Here is a 14,373-nt window from a genome sequence, read left to right on the forward strand (position 1 = left end):
AACTGCGGCCTGCGGAACACGACCGAAAAAGTCAAGAGAGTACTGTCATTTCGAGTACTCGTCATTGCAACGGCAGCAAGGCAAAACTTTCAAAATTGCCGTGACCAGGATTCGAACCTGGGTTATTGCGGCCACAACGCAATGTCCTAACCACTAGACGATCACGGCCACGGACGCGCCCGCGAAAGCAGCTGCCGGTAATGCAAGTGGCGATACACAGCAGAGCCTAGGCCAAGGTGTACGCCACAGCAGTGTGAGACACGGTCTCCATCACATGTATACGAGCAAATGAACGTGCCTGCGCTGTCAGGACACTAACTACAGTGGTTAGCTGCATTCACCTCCGTGGCAATGTCTTGCAGTCCCCCAAGCCTCTTGACTACAGGTATGTGGCTGGATAACAAGTGGATAGACGCTTCATCTCTCTCGCCGTCAGGTGTTGCCGTGAATCATACTTAACGTAGCTTTCTGCACGCGTCAGCGTAGCGTCAGTCGAGCAAAGTCGAGACAAGTCGCATAAGAGGAGCAACAAAAACGCGCGATTCCGGTACCGGGAATCGAACCCGGGCCTCCTGGGTGAGAGCCAGGTATCCTAGCCACTAGACCACACCGGATAACGACGGCAGTGCTCTTTCCAGCGAACGCAGCAGCCACCCACGGTTAACTGACGACAACTGTAAAAAATCCACTCTCTCGCGTTATAGAACGGCGTGCTCCGGACGCATTTCGTGGAGACGGACGCCAGCAATGATGAGAGCAAAAGGTGCCTACAAATCCTGTCGTTGCACCACGCACTGTTCTACGACAATTCACCAAGCAGACGCTCACGCCTTGTTGTGCTGTTTCCTTTGCGGGCAATGAGTGCATCTGCCTTCGACACAGGAAACATTACACGTTTGGCAGCTGTGGGATTGGAACCCACGCCTCCGAAGAGAATGGTGCCTGAAACCAGCGCCTTAGACCGCTCGGCCACGCTACCTACACAACACGCGCGTCACAAGAGCTGCGTCCTACCCCACGAGAACACACCGCAACGGCACAAAAATGAGATGTAAAAAGTGGCAACGGTGGGATTCGAACCCACGCCTCCGAAGAGACTGGTGCCTAAAACCAGCGCCTTAGACCGCTCGGCCACGTTACCGTTGGAGCAGCAGCCGCAAAACGTTTCCTTTGTACTACAAAGATCACTTCGAAATGGAAGTATCTTGGCAATCGCCGTGCCATGTATTTCCACTGCTCTCCCACTGGAAGCGTCTCTTTAGGCCATCCACAGCAAGAAAAAGCCGTGCCCGCCGTGTGGCAGCGACGCCACTTGTCTGTAGCTGTCGCAGTTAAGGAGACAGCGTCAAGAGACGTTTTCGTGCCGTGACCAGGTTTCGAACCTGGGCTTTCCGTAACCACTAAAGTATCGTAGCTGTAACTGTCAGGCGGAGCTAGAATGCTCCATGTATCAAACATATGTGAGCTCAAGGAGGTTACACTTGAAGAAAAAGCGGCAGGTTAACGCGATCACAGCAAAGCCCCCGGCAGCTACGGGACTCGAAACCGCGCCTACAGAGAGACTGGTGCCTGAAACCAGCGCCTTAAAGCGCTCGGCCACGCTACATGCGCTGCTTGGTGCGCCAGTGTTCCTAGCATTTGTACAAACAGTGCACGCCACAGCTTCCTGTTCTGCTGGGACTGGCTGCTCATCCATCGCACTTCAAACAACTGCCCTTTTCGACTACAGAGAGCAGCGGACGTCTGCGCTCTGGGAGGCGACATTACGTGTTGGGGATGAAGTGGTAGGGCAAACTGCGGCCTGCGGAACACGACCGAAAAAGTCAAGAGAGTACTGTCATTTCGAGTACTCGTCATTGCAACGGCAGCAAGGCAAAACTTTCAAAATTGCCGTGACCAGGATTCGAACCTGGGTTATTGCGGCCACAACGCAATGTCCTAACCACTAGACGATCACGGCCACGGACGCGCCCGCGAAAGCAGCTGCCTGTAATGCAAGTGGCGATACACAGCAGAGCCTAGGCCAAGGTGTACGCCACAGCAGTGTGAGACACGGTCTCCATCACATGTATACGAGCAAATGAACGTGCCTGCGCTGTCAGGACACTAACTACAGTGGTTAGCTGCATTCACCTCCGTGGCAATGTCTTGCAGTCCCCCAAGCCTCTTGACTACAGGTATGTGGCTGGATAACAAGTGGATAGACGCTTCATCTCTCTCGCCGTCAGGTGTTGCCGTGAATCATACTTAACGTAGCTTTCTGCACGCGTCAGCGTAGCGTCAGTCGAGCAAAGTCGAGACAAGTCGCATAAGAGGAGCAACAAAAACGCGCGATTCCGGTACCGGGAATCGAACCCGGGCCTCCTGGGTGAGAGCCAGGTATCCTAGCCACTAGACCACACCGGATAACGACGGCAGTGCTCTTTCCAGCGAACGCAGCAGCCACCCACGGTTAACTGACGACAACTGTAAAAAATCCACTCTCTCGCGTTATAGAACGGCGTGCTCCGGACGCATTTCGTGGAGACGGACGCCAGCAATGATGAGAGCAAAAGGTGCCTACAAATCCTGTCGTTGCACCACGCACTGTTCTACGACAATTCACCAAGCAGACGCTCACGCCTTGTTGTGCTGTTTCCTTTGCGGGCAATGAGTGCATCTGCCTTCGACACAGGAAACATTACACGTTTGGCAGCTGTGGGATTGGAACCCACGCCTCCGAAGAGAATGGTGCCTGAAACCAGCGCCTTAGACCGCTCGGCCACGCTACCTACACAACACGCGCGTCACAAGAGCTGCGTCCTACCCCACGAGAACACACCGCAACGGCACAAAAATGAGATGTAAAAAGTGGCAACGGTGGGATTCGAACCCACGCCTCCGAAGAGACTGGTGCCTAAAACCAGCGCCTTAGACCGCTCGGCCACGTTACCGTTGGAGCAGCAGCCGCAAAACGTTTCCTTTGTACTACAAAGATCACTTCGAAATGGAAGTATCTTGGCAATCGCCGTGCCATGTATTTCCACTGCTCTCCCACTGGAAGCGTCTCTTTAGGCCATCCACAGCAAGAAAAAGCCGTGCCCGCCGTGTGGCAGCGACGCCACTTGTCTGTAGCTGTCGCAGTTAAGGAGACAGCGTCAAGAGACGTTTTCGTGCCGTGACCAGGTTTCGAACCTGGGCTTTCCGTAACCACTAAAGTATCGTAGCTGTAACTGTCAGGCGGAGCTAGAATGCTCCATGTATCAAACATATGTGAGCTCAAGGAGGTTACACTTGAAGAAAAAGCGGCAGGTTAACGCGATCACAGCAAAGCCCCCGGCAGCTACGGGACTCGAAACCGCGCCTACAGAGAGACTGGTGCCTGAAACCAGCGCCTTAAAGCGCTCGGCCACGCTACATGCGCTGCTTGGTGCGCCAGTGTTCCTAGCATTTGTACAAACAGTGCACGCCACAGCTTCCTGTTCTGCTGGGACTGGCTGCTCATCCATCGCACTTCAAACAACTGCCCTTTTCGACTACAGAGAGCAGCGGACGTCTGCGCTCTGGGAGGCGACATTACGTGTTGGGGATGAAGTGGTAGGGCAAACTGCGGCCTGCGGAACACGACCGAAAAAGTCAAGAGAGTACTGTCATTTCGAGTACTCGTCATTGCAACGGCAGCAAGGCAAAACTTTCAAAATTGCCGTGACCAGGATTCGAACCTGGGTTATTGCGGCCACAACGCAATGTCCTAACCACTAGACGATCACGGCCACGGACGCGCCCGCGAAAGCAGCTGCCGGTAATGCAAGTGGCGATACACAGCAGAGCCTAGGCCAAGGTGTACGCCACAGCAGTGTGAGACACGGTCTCCATCACATGTATACGAGCAAATGAACGTGCCTGCGCTGTCAGGACACTAACTACAGTGGTTAGCTGCATTCACCTCCGTGGCAATGTCTTGCAGTCCCCCAAGCCTCTTGACTACAGGTATGTGGCTGGATAACAAGTGGATAGACGCTTCATCTCTCTCGCCGTCAGGTGTTGCCGTGAATCATACTTAACGTAGCTTTCTGCACGCGTCAGCGTAGCGTCAGTCGAGCCAAGTCGAGACAAGTCGCATAAGAGGAGCAACAAAAACGCGCGATTCCGGTACCGGGAATCGAACCCGGGCCTCCTGGGTGAGAGCCAGGTATCCTAGCCACTAGACCACACCGGATAACGACGGCAGTGCTCTTTCCAGCGAACGCAGCAGCCACCCACGGTTAACTGACGACAACTGTAAAAAATCCACTCTCTCGCGTTATAGAACGGCGTGCTCCGGACGCATTTCGTGGAGACGGACGCCAGCAATGATGAGAGCAAAAGGTGCCTACAAATCCTGTCGTTGCACCACGCACTGTTCTACGACAATTCACCAAGCAGACGCTCACGCCTTGTTGTGCTGTTTCCTTTGCGGGCAATGAGTGCATCTGCCTTCGACACAGGAAACATTACACGTTTGGCAGCTGTGGGATTGGAACCCACGCCTCCGAAGAGAATGGTGCCTGAAACCAGCGCCTTAGACCGCTCGGCCACGCTACCTACACAACACGCGCGTCACAAGAGCTGCGTCCTACCCCACGAGAACACACCGCAACGGCACAAAAATGAGATGTAAAAAGTGGCAACGGTGGGATTCGAACCCACGCCTCCGAAGAGACTGGTGCCTAAAACCAGCGCCTTAGACCGCTCGGCCACGTTACCGTTGGAGCAGCAGCCGCAAAACGTTTCCTTTGTACTACAAAGATCACTTCGAAATGGAAGTATCTTGGCAATCGCCGTGCCATGTATTTCCACTGCTCTCCCACTGGAAGCGTCTCTTTAGGCCATCCACAGCAAGAAAAAGCCGTGCCCGCCGTGTGGCAGCGACGCCACTTGTCTGTAGCTGTCGCAGTTAAGGAGACAGCGTCAAGAGACGTTTTCGTGCCGTGACCAGGTTTCGAACCTGGGCTTTCCGTAACCACTAAAGTATCGTAGCTGTAACTGTCAGGCGGAGCTAGAATGCTCCATGTATCAAACATATGTGAGCTCAAGGAGGTTACACTTGAAGAAAAAGCGGCAGGTTAACGCGATCACAGCAAAGCCCCCGGCAGCTACGGGACTCGAAACCGCGCCTACAGAGAGACTGGTGCCTGAAACCAGCGCCTTAAAGCGCTCGGCCACGCTACATGCGCTGCTTGGTGCGCCAGTGTTCCTAGCATTTGTACAAACAGTGCACGCCACAGCTTCCTGTTCTGCTGGGACTGGCTGCTCATCCATCGCACTTCAAACAACTGCCCTTTTCGACTACAGAGAGCAGCGGACGTCTGCGCTCTGGGAGGCGACATTACGTGTTGGGGATGAAGTGGTAGGGCAAACTGCGGCCTGCGGAACACGACCGAAAAAGTCAAGAGAGTACTGTCATTTCGAGTACTCGTCATTGCAACGGCAGCAAGGCAAAACTTTCAAAATTGCCGTGACCAGGATTCGAACCTGGGTTATTGCGGCCACAACGCAATGTCCTAACCACTAGACGATCACGGCCACGGACGCGCCCGCGAAAGCAGCTGCCGGTAATGCAAGTGGCGATACACAGCAGAGCCTAGGCCAAGGTGTACGCCACAGCAGTGTGAGACACGGTCTCCATCACATGTATACGAGCAAATGAACGTGCCTGCGCTGTCAGGACACTAACTACAGTGGTTAGCTGCATTCACCTCCGTGGCAATGTCTTGCAGTCCCCCAAGCCTCTTGACTACAGGTATGTGGCTGGATAACAAGTGGATAGACGCTTCATCTCTCTCGCCGTCAGGTGTTGCCGTGAATCATACTTAACGTAGCTTTCTGCACGCGTCAGCGTAGCGTCAGTCGAGCCAAGTCGAGACAAGTCGCATAAGAGGAGCAACAAAAACGCGCGATTCCGGTACCGGGAATCGAACCCGGGCCTCCTGGGTGAGAGCCAGGTATCCTAGCCACTAGACCACACCGGATAACGACGGCAGTGCTCTTTCCAGCGAACGCAGCAGCCACCCACGGTTAACTGACGACAACTGTAAAAAATCCACTCTCTCGCGTTATAGAACGGCGTGCTCCGGACGCATTTCGTGGAGACGGACGCCAGCAATGATGAGAGCAAAAGGTGCCTACAAATCCTGTCGTTGCACCACGCACTGTTCTACGACAATTCACCAAGCAGACGCTCACGCCTTGTTGTGCTGTTTCCTTTGCGGGCAATGAGTGCATCTGCCTTCGACACAGGAAACATTACACGTTTGGCAGCTGTGGGATTGGAACCCACGCCTCCGAAGAGAATGGTGCCTGAAACCAGCGCCTTAGACCGCTCGGCCACGCTACCTACACAACACGCGCGTCACAAGAGCTGCGTCCTACCCCACGAGAACACACCGCAACGGCACAAAAATGAGATGTAAAAAGTGGCAACGGTGGGATTCGAACCCACGCCTCCGAAGAGACTGGTGCCTAAAACCAGCGCCTTAGACCGCTCGGCCACGTTACCGTTGGAGCAGCAGCCGCAAAACGTTTCCTTTGTACTACAAAGATCACTTCGAAATGGAAGTATCTTGGCAATCGCCGTGCCATGTATTTCCACTGCTCTCCCACTGGAAGCGTCTCTTTAGGCCATCCACAGCAAGAAAAAGCCGTGCCCGCCGTGTGGCAGCGACGCCACTTGTCTGTAGCTGTCGCAGTTAAGGAGACAGCGTCAAGAGACGTTTTCGTGCCGTGACCAGGTTTCGAACCTGGGCTTTCCGTAACCACTAAAGTATCGTAGCTGTAACTGTCAGGCGGAGCTAGAATGCTCCATGTATCAAACATATGTGAGCTCAAGGAGGTTACACTTGAAGAAAAAGCGGCAGGTTAACGCGATCACAGCAAAGCCCCCGGCAGCTACGGGACTCGAAACCGCGCCTACAGAGAGACTGGTGCCTGAAACCAGCGCCTTAAAGCGCTCGGCCACGCTACATGCGCTGCTTGGTGCGCCAGTGTTCCTAGCATTTGTACAAACAGTGCACGCCACAGCTTCCTGTTCTGCTGGGACTGGCTGCTCATCCATCGCACTTCAAACAACTGCCCTTTTCGACTACAGAGAGCAGCGGACGTCTGCGCTCTGGGAGGCGACATTACGTGTTGGGGATGAAGTGGTAGGGCAAACTGCGGCCTGCGGAACACGACCGAAAAAGTCAAGAGAGTACTGTCATTTCGAGTACTCGTCATTGCAACGGCAGCAAGGCAAAACTTTCAAAATTGCCGTGACCAGGATTCGAACCTGGGTTATTGCGGCCACAACGCAATGTCCTAACCACTAGACGATCACGGCCACGGACGCGCCCGCGAAAGCAGCTGCCGGTAATGCAAGTGGCGATACACAGCAGAGCCTAGGCCAAGGTGTACGCCACAGCAGTGTGAGACACGGTCTCCATCACATGTATACGAGCAAATGAACGTGCCTGCGCTGTCAGGACACTAACTACAGTGGTTAGCTGCATTCACCTCCGTGGCAATGTCTTGCAGTCCCCCAAGCCTCTTGACTACAGGTATGTGGCTGGATAACAAGTGGATAGACGCTTCATCTCTCTCGCCGTCAGGTGTTGCCGTGAATCATACTTAACGTAGCTTTCTGCACGCGTCAGCGTAGCGTCAGTCGAGCCAAGTCGAGACAAGTCGCATAAGAGGAGCAACAAAAACGCGCGATTCCGGTACCGGGAATCGAACCCGGGCCTCCTGGGTGAGAGCCAGGTATCCTAGCCACTAGACCACACCGGATAACGACGGCAGTGCTCTTTCCAGCGAACGCAGCAGCCACCCACGGTTAACTGACGACAACTGTAAAAAATCCACTCTCTCGCGTTATAGAACGGCGTGCTCCGGACGCATTTCGTGGAGACGGACGCCAGCAATGATGAGAGCAAAAGGTGCCTACAAATCCTGTCGTTGCACCACGCACTGTTCTACGACAATTCACCAAGCAGACGCTCACGCCTTGTTGTGCTGTTTCCTTTGCGGGCAATGAGTGCATCTGCCTTCGACACAGGAAACATTACACGTTTGGCAGCTGTGGGATTGGAACCCACGCCTCCGAAGAGAATGGTGCCTGAAACCAGCGCCTTAGACCGCTCGGCCACGCTACCTACACAACACGCGCGTCACAAGAGCTGCGTCCTACCCCACGAGAACACACCGCAACGGCACAAAAATGAGATGTAAAAAGTGGCAACGGTGGGATTCGAACCCACGCCTCCGAAGAGACTGGTGCCTAAAACCAGCGCCTTAGACCGCTCGGCCACGTTACCGTTGGAGCAGCAGCCGCAAAACGTTTCCTTTGTACTACAAAGATCACTTCGAAATGGAAGTATCTTGGCAATCGCCGTGCCATGTATTTCCACTGCTCTCCCACTGGAAGCGTCTCTTTAGGCCATCCACAGCAAGAAAAAGCCGTGCCCGCCGTGTGGCAGCGACGCCACTTGTCTGTAGCTGTCGCAGTTAAGGAGACAGCGTCAAGAGACGTTTCCGTGCCGTGACCAGGTTTCGAACCTGGGCTTTCCGTAACCACTAAAGTATCGTAGCTGTAACTGTCAGGCGGAGCTAGAATGCTCCATGTATCAAACATATGTGAGCTCAAGGAGGTTACACTTGAAGAAAAAGCGGCAGGTTAACGCGATCACAGCAAAGCCCCCGGCAGCTACGGGACTCGAAACCGCGCCTACAGAGAGACTGGTGCCTGAAACCAGCGCCTTAAAGCGCTCGGCCACGCTACATGCGCTGCTTGGTGCGCCAGTGTTCCTAGCATTTGTACAAACAGTGCACGCCACAGCTTCCTGTTCTGCTGGGACTGGCTGCTCATCCATCGCACTTCAAACAACTGCCCTTTTCGACTACAGAGAGCAGCGGACGTCTGCGCTCTGGGAGGCGACATTACGTGTTGGGGATGAAGTGGTAGGGCAAACTGCGGCCTGCGGAACACGACCGAAAAAGTCAAGAGAGTACTGTCATTTCGAGTACTCGTCATTGCAACGGCAGCAAGGCAAAACTTTCAAAATTGCCGTGACCAGGATTCGAACCTGGGTTATTGCGGCCACAACGCAATGTCCTAACCACTAGACGATCACGGCCACGGACGCGCCCGCGAAAGCAGCTGCCGGTAATGCAAGTGGCGATACACAGCAGAGCCTAGGCCAAGGTGTACGCCACAGCAGTGTGAGACACGGTCTCCATCACATGTATACGAGCAAATGAACGTGCCTGCGCTGTCAGGACACTAACTACAGTGGTTAGCTGCATTCACCTCCGTGGCAATGTCTTGCAGTCCCCCAAGCCTCTTGACTACAGGTATGTGGCTGGATAACAAGTGGATAGACGCTTCATCTCTCTCGCCGTCAGGTGTTGCCGTGAATCATACTTAACGTAGCTTTCTGCACGCGTCAGCGTAGCGTCAGTCGAGCAAAGTCGAGACAAGTCGCATAAGAGGAGCAACAAAAACGCGCGATTCCGGTACCGGGAATCGAACCCGGGCCTCCTGGGTGAGAGCCAGGTATCCTAGCCACTAGACCACACCGGATAACGACGGCATTGCTCTTTCCAGCGAACGCAGCAGCCACCCACGGTTAACTGACGACAACTGTAAAAAATCCACTCTCTCGCGTTATAGAACGGCGTGCTCCGGACGCATTTCGTGGAGACGGACGCCAGCAATGATGAGAGCAAAAGGTGCCTACAAATCCTGTCGTTGCACCACGCACTGTTCTACGACAATTCACCAAGCAGACGCTCACGCCTTGTTGTGCTGTTTCCTTTGCGGGCAATGAGTGCATCTGCCTTCGACACAGGAAACATTACACGTTTGGCAGCTGTGGGATTGGAACCCACGCCTCCGAAGAGAATGGTGCCTGAAACCAGCGCCTTAGACCGCTCGGCCACGCTACCTACACAACACGCGCGTCACAAGAGCTGCGTCCCACCCCACGAGAACACACCGCAACGGCACAAAAATGAGATGTAAAAAGTGGCAACGGTGGGATTCGAACCCACGCCTCCGAAGAGACTGGTGCCTAAAACCAGCGCCTTAGACCGCTCGGCCACGTTACCGTTGGAGCAGCAGCCGCAAAACGTTTCCTTTGTACTACAAAGATCACTTCGAAATGGAAGTATCTTGGCAATCGCCGTGCCATGTATTTCCACTGCTCTCCCACTGGAAGCGTCTCTTTAGGCCATCCACAGCAAGAAAAAGCCGTGCCCGCCGTGTGGCAGCGACGCCACATGTCTGTAGCTGTCGCAGTTAAGGAGACAGCGTCAAGAGACGTTTTCGTGCCGTGACCAGGTTTCGAACCTGGGCTTTCCGTAACCACTAAAGTATCGTAGCTGTAACTGTCAGGCGGAGCTAGAATGCTCCATGTATCAAACATATGTGAGCTCAAGGAGGTTACACTTGAAGAAAAAGCGGCAGGTTAACGCGATCACAGCAAAGCCCCCGGCAGCTACGGGACTCGAAACCGCGCCTACAGAGAGACTGGTGCCTGAAACCAGCGCCTTAAAGCGCTCGGCCACGCTACATGCGCTGCTTGGTGCGCCAGTGTTCCTAGCATTTGTACAAACAGTGCACGCCACAGCTTCCTGTTCTGCTGGGACTGGCTGCTCATCCATCGCACTTCAAACAACTGCCCTTTTCGACTACAGAGAGCAGCGGACGTCTGCGCTCTGGGAGGCGACATTACGTGTTGGGGATGAAGTGGTAGGGCAAACTGCGGCCTGCGGAACACGACCGAAAAAGTCAAGAGAGTACTGTCATTTCGAGTACTCGTCATTGCAACGGCAGCAAGGCAAAACTTTCAAAATTGCCGTGACCAGGATTCGAACCTGGGTTATTGCGGCCACAACGCAATGTCCTAACCACTAGACGATCACGGCCACGGACGCGCCCGCGAAAGCAGCTGCCTGTAATGCAAGTGGCGATACACAGCAGAGCCTAGGCCAAGGTGTACGCCACAGCAGTGTGAGACACGGTCTCCATCACATGTATACGAGCAAATGAACGTGCCTGCGCTGTCAGGACACTAACTACAGTGGTTAGCTGCATTCACCTCCGTGGCAATGTCTTGCAGTCCCCCAAGCCTCTTGACTACAGGTATGTGGCTGGATAACAAGTGGATAGACGCTTCATCTCTCTCGCCGTCAGGTGTTGCCGTGAATCATACTTAACGTAGCTTTCTGCACGCGTCAGCGTAGCGTCAGTCGAGCAAAGTCGAGACAAGTCGCATAAGAGGAGCAACAAAAACGCGCGATTCCGGTACCGGGAATCGAACCCGGGCCTCCTGGGTGAGAGCCAGGTATCCTAGCCACTAGACCACACCGGATAACGACGGCAGTGCTCTTTCCAGCGAACGCAGCAGCCACCCACGGTTAACTGACGACAACTGTAAAAAATCCACTCTCTCGCGTTATAGAACGGCGTGCTCCGGACGCATTTCGTGGAGACGGACGCCAGCAATGATGAGAGCAAAAGGTGCCTACAAATCCTGTCGTTGCACCACGCACTGTTCTACGACAATTCACCAAGCAGACGCTCACGCCTTGTTGTGCTGTTTCCTTTGCGGGCAATGAGTGCATCTGCCTTCGACACAGGAAACATTACACGTTTGGCAGCTGTGGGATTGGAACCCACGCCTCCGAAGAGAATGGTGCCTGAAACCAGCGCCTTAGACCGCTCGGCCACGCTACCTACACAACACGCGCGTCACAAGAGCTGCGTCCTACCCCACGAGAACACACCGCAACGGCACAAAAATGAGATGTAAAAAGTGGCAACGGTGGGATTCGAACCCACGCCTCCGAAGAGACTGGTGCCTAAAACCAGCGCCTTAGACCGCTCGGCCACGTTACCGTTGGAGCAGCAGCCGCAAAACGTTTCCTTTGTACTACAAAGATCACTTCGAAATGGAAGTATCTTGGCAATCGCCGTGCCATGTATTTCCACTGCTCTCCCACTGGAAGCGTCTCTTTAGGCCATCCACAGCAAGAAAAAGCCGTGCCCGCCGTGTGGCAGCGACGCCACTTGTCTGTAGCTGTCGCAGTTAAGGAGACAGCGTCAAGAGACGTTTTCGTGCCGTGACCAGGTTTCGAACCTGGGCTTTCCGTAACCACTAAAGTATCGTAGCTGTAACTGTCAGGCGGAGCTAGAATGCTCCATGTATCAAACATATGTGAGCTCAAGGAGGTTACACTTGAAGAAAAAGCGGCAGGTTAACGCGATCACAGCAAAGCCCCCGGCAGCTACGGGACTCGAAACCGCGCCTACAGAGAGACTGGTGCCTGAAACCAGCGCCTTAAAGCGCTCGGCCACGCTACATGCGCTGCTTGGTGCGCCAGTGTTCCTAGCATTTGTACAAACAGTGCACGCCACAGCTTCCTGTTCTGCTGGGACTGGCTGCTCATCCATCGCACTTCAAACAACTGCCCTTTTCGACTACAGAGAGCAGCGGACGTCTGCGCTCTGGGAGGCGACATTACGTGTTGGGGATGAAGTGGTAGGGCAAACTGCGGCCTGCGGAACACGACCGAAAAAGTCAAAAGAGTACTGTCATTTCGAGTACTCGTCATTGCAACGGCAGCAAGGCAAAACTTTCAAAATTGCCGTGACCAGGATTCGAACCTGGGTTATTGCGGCCACAACGCAATGTCCTAACCACTAGACGATCACGGCCACGGACGCGCCCGCGAAAGCAGCTGCCTGTAATGCAAGTGGCGATACACAGCAGAGCCTAGGCCAAGGTGTACGCCACAGCAGTGTGAGACGCGGTCTCCATCACATGTATACGAGCAAATGAACGTGCCTGCGCTGTCAGGACACTAACTACAGTGGTTAGCTGCATTCACCTCCGTGGCAATGTCTTGCAGTCCCCCAAGCCTCTTGACTACAGGTATGTGGCTGGATAACAAGTGGATAGACGCTTCATCTCTCTCGCCGTCAGGTGTTGCCGTGAATCATACTTAACGTAGCTTTCTGCACGCGTCAGCGTAGCGTCAGTCGAGCAAAGTCGAGACAAGTCGCATAAGAGGAGCAACAAAAACGCGCGATTCCGGTACCGGGAATCGAACCCGGGCCTCCTGGGTGAGAGCCAGGTATCCTAGCCACTAGACCACACCGGATAACGACGGCATTGCTCTTTCCAGCGAACGCAGCAGCCACCCACGGTTAACTGACGACAACTGTAAAAAATCCACTCTCTCGCGTTATAGAACGGCGTGCTCCGGACGCATTTCGTGGAGACGGACGCCAGCAATGATGAGAGCAAAAGGTGCCTACAAATCCTGTCGTTGCACCACGCACTGTTCTACGACAATTCACCAAGCAGACGCTCACGCCTTGTTGTGCTGTTTCCTTTGCGGGCAATGAGTGCATCTGCCTTCGACACAGGAAACATTACACGTTTGGCAGCTGTGGGATTGGAACCCACGCCTCCGAAGAGAATGGTGCCTGAAACCAGCGCCTTAGACCGCTCGGCCACGCTACCTACACAACACGCGCGTCACAAGAGCTGCGTCCCACCCCACGAGAACACACCGCAACGGCACAAAAATGAGATGTAAAAAGTGGCAACGGTGGGATTCGAACCCACGCCTCCGAAGAGACTGGTGCCTAAAACCAGCGCCTTAGACCGCTCGGCCACGTTACCGTTGGAGCAGCAGCCGCAAAACGTTTCCTTTGTACTACAAAGATCACTTCGAAATGGAAGTATCTTGGCAATCGCCGTGCCATGTATTTCCACTGCTCTCCCACTGGAAGCGTCTCTTTAGGCCATCCACAGCAAGAAAAAGCCGTGCCCGCCGTGTGGCAGCGACGCCACATGTCTGTAGCTGTCGCAGTTAAGGAGACAGCGTCAAGAGACGTTTTCGTGCCGTGACCAGGTTTCGAACCTGGGCTTTCCGTAACCACTAAAGTATCGTAGCTGTAACTGTCAGGCGGAGCTAGAATGCTCCATGTATCAAACATATGTGAGCTCAAGGAGGTTACACTTGAAGAAAAAGCGGCAGGTTAACGCGATCACAGCAAAGCCCCCGGCAGCTACGGGACTCGAAACCGCGCCTACAGAGAGACTGGTGCCTGAAACCAGCGCCTTAAAGCGCTCGGCCACGCTACATGCGCTGCTTGGTGCGCCAGTGTTCCTAGCATTTGTACAAACAGTGCACGCCACAGCTTCCTGTTCTGCTGGGACTGGCTGCTCATCCATCGCACTTCAAACAACTGCCCTTTTCGACTACAGAGAGCAGCGGACGTCTGCGCTCTGGGAGGCGACATTACGTGTTGGGGATGAAGTGGTAGGGCAAACTGCGGCCTGCGGAACACGACCGAAAAAGTCAAGA

The 14,373-nt window shown here is 54.2% G+C and overlaps 24 non-coding genes across 24 annotated transcripts; all 24 read right to left on the reverse strand.

Annotated features, from left to right (window-relative positions):
* Positions 1-96: 96 nt before the first annotated feature.
* Trnah-gug lies at positions 97-168 on the reverse strand. Its single transcript has one exon. It is a non-coding gene; the product is annotated as a tRNA-His (tRNA).
* Positions 169-542: 374 nt separating this feature from the next.
* On the reverse strand, positions 543-614 carry Trnae-cuc. Its single transcript has one exon. It is a non-coding gene; the product is annotated as a tRNA-Glu (tRNA).
* Positions 615-1,059: 445 nt separating this feature from the next.
* On the reverse strand, positions 1,060-1,141 carry Trnal-uag. Its single transcript has one exon. It is a non-coding gene; the product is annotated as a tRNA-Leu (tRNA).
* A 747-nt stretch (positions 1,142-1,888) lies between these two features.
* Positions 1,889-1,960, reverse strand: Trnah-gug. Its single transcript has one exon. It is a non-coding gene; the product is annotated as a tRNA-His (tRNA).
* Positions 1,961-2,334: 374 nt separating this feature from the next.
* On the reverse strand, positions 2,335-2,406 carry Trnae-cuc. Its single transcript has one exon. It is a non-coding gene; the product is annotated as a tRNA-Glu (tRNA).
* A 445-nt stretch (positions 2,407-2,851) lies between these two features.
* On the reverse strand, positions 2,852-2,933 carry Trnal-uag. Its single transcript has one exon. It is a non-coding gene; the product is annotated as a tRNA-Leu (tRNA).
* Positions 2,934-3,680: 747 nt separating this feature from the next.
* On the reverse strand, positions 3,681-3,752 carry Trnah-gug. Its single transcript has one exon. It is a non-coding gene; the product is annotated as a tRNA-His (tRNA).
* A 374-nt stretch (positions 3,753-4,126) lies between these two features.
* On the reverse strand, positions 4,127-4,198 carry Trnae-cuc. The gene has a single exon. It is a non-coding gene; the product is annotated as a tRNA-Glu (tRNA).
* A 445-nt stretch (positions 4,199-4,643) lies between these two features.
* Positions 4,644-4,725, reverse strand: Trnal-uag. The gene has a single exon. It is a non-coding gene; the product is annotated as a tRNA-Leu (tRNA).
* Positions 4,726-5,472: 747 nt separating this feature from the next.
* Positions 5,473-5,544, reverse strand: Trnah-gug. The gene has a single exon. It is a non-coding gene; the product is annotated as a tRNA-His (tRNA).
* A 374-nt stretch (positions 5,545-5,918) lies between these two features.
* Positions 5,919-5,990, reverse strand: Trnae-cuc. Its single transcript has one exon. It is a non-coding gene; the product is annotated as a tRNA-Glu (tRNA).
* Positions 5,991-6,435: 445 nt separating this feature from the next.
* Positions 6,436-6,517, reverse strand: Trnal-uag. The gene has a single exon. It is a non-coding gene; the product is annotated as a tRNA-Leu (tRNA).
* Positions 6,518-7,264: 747 nt separating this feature from the next.
* Trnah-gug lies at positions 7,265-7,336 on the reverse strand. The gene has a single exon. It is a non-coding gene; the product is annotated as a tRNA-His (tRNA).
* A 374-nt stretch (positions 7,337-7,710) lies between these two features.
* Trnae-cuc lies at positions 7,711-7,782 on the reverse strand. Its single transcript has one exon. It is a non-coding gene; the product is annotated as a tRNA-Glu (tRNA).
* A 445-nt stretch (positions 7,783-8,227) lies between these two features.
* Positions 8,228-8,309, reverse strand: Trnal-uag. The gene has a single exon. It is a non-coding gene; the product is annotated as a tRNA-Leu (tRNA).
* A 747-nt stretch (positions 8,310-9,056) lies between these two features.
* Trnah-gug lies at positions 9,057-9,128 on the reverse strand. Its single transcript has one exon. It is a non-coding gene; the product is annotated as a tRNA-His (tRNA).
* A 374-nt stretch (positions 9,129-9,502) lies between these two features.
* Trnae-cuc lies at positions 9,503-9,574 on the reverse strand. Its single transcript has one exon. It is a non-coding gene; the product is annotated as a tRNA-Glu (tRNA).
* Positions 9,575-10,019: 445 nt separating this feature from the next.
* Positions 10,020-10,101, reverse strand: Trnal-uag. The gene has a single exon. It is a non-coding gene; the product is annotated as a tRNA-Leu (tRNA).
* A 747-nt stretch (positions 10,102-10,848) lies between these two features.
* On the reverse strand, positions 10,849-10,920 carry Trnah-gug. Its single transcript has one exon. It is a non-coding gene; the product is annotated as a tRNA-His (tRNA).
* Positions 10,921-11,294: 374 nt separating this feature from the next.
* On the reverse strand, positions 11,295-11,366 carry Trnae-cuc. The gene has a single exon. It is a non-coding gene; the product is annotated as a tRNA-Glu (tRNA).
* A 445-nt stretch (positions 11,367-11,811) lies between these two features.
* Positions 11,812-11,893, reverse strand: Trnal-uag. Its single transcript has one exon. It is a non-coding gene; the product is annotated as a tRNA-Leu (tRNA).
* A 747-nt stretch (positions 11,894-12,640) lies between these two features.
* Positions 12,641-12,712, reverse strand: Trnah-gug. Its single transcript has one exon. It is a non-coding gene; the product is annotated as a tRNA-His (tRNA).
* A 374-nt stretch (positions 12,713-13,086) lies between these two features.
* Trnae-cuc lies at positions 13,087-13,158 on the reverse strand. Its single transcript has one exon. It is a non-coding gene; the product is annotated as a tRNA-Glu (tRNA).
* A 445-nt stretch (positions 13,159-13,603) lies between these two features.
* Trnal-uag lies at positions 13,604-13,685 on the reverse strand. Its single transcript has one exon. It is a non-coding gene; the product is annotated as a tRNA-Leu (tRNA).
* Between the last annotated feature and the right edge of the window lie 688 nt (positions 13,686-14,373).

The sequence above is a fragment of the Schistocerca americana genome, unplaced genomic scaffold (assembly GCF_021461395.2).
Source record: "Schistocerca americana isolate TAMUIC-IGC-003095 unplaced genomic scaffold, iqSchAmer2.1 HiC_scaffold_1004, whole genome shotgun sequence".
In the NCBI taxonomy this organism is placed as follows: Eukaryota; Metazoa; Arthropoda; class Insecta; order Orthoptera; family Acrididae; genus Schistocerca; species Schistocerca americana.